The sequence below is a fragment of the Crocodylus porosus genome, unplaced genomic scaffold (genome assembly GCF_001723895.1).
Source record: "Crocodylus porosus isolate Cpor-Errol unplaced genomic scaffold, CroPor_comp1, whole genome shotgun sequence".
Classification (NCBI taxonomy): Eukaryota; Metazoa; Chordata; order Crocodylia; family Crocodylidae; genus Crocodylus; species Crocodylus porosus.
In genome coordinates this window covers 23,601,466-23,605,286 of record NW_017728911.1, presented here as the reverse complement: position 1 = coordinate 23,605,286, position 3,821 = coordinate 23,601,466, and positions in this window count along the sequence as shown.

Below are 3,821 nucleotides of genomic sequence, written 5' to 3'. Positions count from 1 at the left end.
TTCAAGTCCTCATGTACCACTTCTAGAGAGCGTTCCTACCACATTAAAATTTTTTTAGCTTCTCTCTTTCCTTGGAGTCTCAGACCAGCAGAGGCTTCCTATGCCTGAAGAAGTGTGACTGTGCCCAAAAGCTTGCTAAGAACTTTTCCCCAGCTACTCAGCTGGTCTAATAAAAGATATCACATCTACTCAAAGAACCTTGCCAGTTAATTAAAGAGCCACTTTTGTTTAAAGTGTTTTTTAACTTTTGTTTACCTCTAATTAAAAGGCTCTGGATCCAACAGAAATAATGAGGTCAAGAAAGCCCAACTACTTTTCAAATGGAACTTGATGAGTTTATGAAAGGGATAGGTGACTGGGCTTGATGAATCAGGAAGTGCCTTTCAGATCTATTTTCCTCAGATACTATGGCAGTGAACTTGAGAGGCCATGGTTAGAGAATGTATTAACCATACTGAATGCCAATTATAGAAATTATGGATGAGACAAAATTCCATTTACCATCTACTCTTCATATGAGAGCAAGTCTCTTTTTAAAAGTATGACTTCTAGTATTTTGTCCATTCTGACTTTAATAAGTTAAATGATGCAGCTTCCTTAAGTTCTTTCAGAATCTATCGCACAATCTCTTTGACAGCCTTTGTTTATCTTTTCTTAAGTTCATCTATTATCCTTGGTTATATTTTCTCATCCTCCCTTGGTATTTTAATGTTTGAAGGCATTTCTCATGTTCTGTCCGATAATTGCCTAGTCAAAGTATGCGTGTTCCATTCGTTTATTTTTCCCAGCCAATCAACCTTTCAAGCACCCTAATCATGTTGTTGTTTTCTAAACTTGTTTCAATTGTGTATCTTCTGATATTGAACATGATTCAGTTCTAATATTATCTCTTGCGATAGCCATATGCATAGAATGAAAACTATGATTCCTCTTGCATAGACAGCCCTAAATGACTTTGGCTTTTTTATTTTTTGCAGTCATCCCACATAGCAAATTCCTATCTAGTTTACAGTCTGGTAATATCCCTGCTGGTCTGCTTTGAAAGTGCTCCTTTTCATGTTTCTCCTCATTTAATATCAGGTTTGGATTGCTGTTCCCTCATATGTATTAATGTTCATCTGTCCATATAAGCATCTTTGTTTTACTTGGCTATGACCTGTGTCACTTGTGTAGGGGCTGTAAATTGGACAAGATGTTTGTGAATGCATTGGGTGGAGAAGGTGTCCTCCTCCAGCTGGCTTTAGAGTTAGTAAAGGTTGTTTTTAAAGCTAGTTTTGTTTCTTTAGCATTTTACTTTCATTTTAGGTTGCATTTGTTTTATTTTTACTGTTGTCTGTGTTCACCTGGGATTTTTTGCTTTTTCAGTAGTAAACAGTGAGCTTGATTTCCCCCCTCTGTGCCTGTCGTTAAAGAAGTCTCTGTAGAGACCCAGCCTTAGACAGCATCTTAGTTCTTTTTACTTTAAGATGGATTGATTTAAATCACAAAGTACAAAGTTTTGATTTGAACGTTCACTTTTAATTAACTTTTTCCATTTGTACTTCTTTTAGCTTTTAAAGAAAGGTGCATTCTTAGCCACTGATATAACCTATGAAACTACTTTACAATTAAACAGAACCTTTACACTAGATTTGGAACATCTTTTTAGTTACTTGGACTGCTACACTAGAACTCTGTTTAAGCAGTTGTATACGTTTGTATACTTCACATTTTAGTATGTTAGACAATGGTGAATGATACATGGCTTGTTTACTAGTTACTATTACATTGCTTATTTAACTAGTTACCATATTTACTCAAATCCAAGACAAGTTTTTTTTCTTATTCAGCATGGGGCCGAGGAGCCCTTCATCTTGCATTCAAGTACAAAGTGCTGGGGGTGGGGCAGGCTTATTGGAGTCAGAGCCACAATCACTGCCACATCTCATTTGCCACCTGCTCCCTACCGGCTCTCCTCTGCTTCTGTTCCTGCTGCTGCCTCTATCCCCCTTCTCTTCCTTCCCCTGACACCATTGCTTACCCTCTGGCATGGCTTCAGCTCTTGACCAGAACATGGAGCACATGGGTTGCTCCAGCTCCAACCTGGCCACACTGGGCTAGGGCTGAGGCTGGAGCTGAAGTTGCTGTTCTTGCTGCTGCTATGTGGCCAGGCTTTGCTGCAGTGACCATATGCTTTGTCCCTGGGAGCCTTTGTCCATGGCTGGAGAGTAGGTGGCAGGGGGAGCAAGTGCCAGGATATACAGGGACCGCAGCAGGGGGAGGAGCAGATGCCAGGGGGCACAGGCACGGAGGGTGCATGTAGTAGGTGGCAAGCTTCAGGGGGTGGGTGGGTACCGGGGGAATGGGTGCCTGGAGGGCAGCACTACAGGGAGGAAAATGGTTGAGGGGGGTAGGTGCCAGGGAGTACAGTGTTCTCATTAAGAAACTGGGGGACTGTGGTGTCGACACTCAGACAGTCAAATGGGTCGCCAACTGGCTGGAGAGCCGCACCCAGAGAGTGGTAGTGGATGGGTCATTTTCAGCCTGGAGGGATGTGGGCAGTGGGGTCCCCCAGGGCTCGGTCCTTGGGCCCGCACTGTTCAACATCTTCATCAGTGACATGGACAAGGGGGTAAAAAGCACCCTGTTCAAATTTGCTGATGACACTAAGATGTGAGGGGATGTGGGCACGCTAGAATGGAGGAATAGGCTGCAATCGGACCTAGACAGGTTACAGGGGTGGGCAGATGAGAATAGGATGGGATTCAACACTGACAAGTGCAAGGTGCTGCACCTGGGGAGGAAGAACCAGAAGCATACCTAGAGGCTGGGGAACTCCCTTCTCGTCAGTACAGAAGCAGAAAAGGATCTTGAAGTCATCATTGATGCCAAGATAAACGTGGGGAGGCAGTCAGGAAGGCCAACCGTACCTTGTCATACATCCACAGATGCATCTCAAGCAGGACCAAGGAGGTGATACTCCCTCTCTATGCGGCACTGGTCAGGCCTCAGCTAGAGTACTGCATCCAGTTCTGGGCACCGCACTTCAAGAGGGATGTGGACAACATGGAAAGGGTCCAGAGGAGGGCCACTCGCATGATCAGGGGGCAGCAGGGAAGGCCTTATGAGGAGAGACTATAGGACCTGAACCTGTTCAGCCTCCACAAGAGAAGGCTGAGGGGGCATCTAGTGGCTTGTTACAAACTAGTCGGGGGGGACCAGCAGGCACTGGGGAAGTCCCTGTTCCCCCGAGCACTACCAGGAGCGACCAGGAATAACTGTCACAAGCTGGCAGAGGGTAGATTTAGGCTAGATATCAGGAGGCGCTACTTCATGGTCAGGGTGGCTAGGATTTGGAACCAACTTCCAAGAGAAATGGTGCTGGCTCCTACCCTGGAGGTCTTTAAGAGGAAGTTAGATGTACACCTTGCTGGGGTTGTTTGACCCCAGTACTCTTTCCTGCCATGGCAGGGGTCGGACTAGATGATCTACTCAGGTCCCTTCCGACCCTAGAAACAATGAAACCATGAAAGTCCAGCCCCCCCGCCCAAAGGGCAGGAAGTCAGCTGGGATCATAGGGAGCAAGATAAGCATCCAATTTGCTTTTGAAGGTGTTCAATGTAGGTGCTTGAACCACCTCCGATGGCAGGCTGTTCCAGACTTTTAGGGGCTCGGGCAGTAAAGAAATTCTTCCTTATGTCTAGCCTGAAACAGTCTTGTAGTAGTTTATGACCATTTGACCTTGTCATCCCTTGGGGCGCTCTGGTGAACAAATGTTCCCCCAGATACTGGTGGTCACCCCGACAAACTTATAGGTGGCCATCAGATCACCCCTGAGCCTG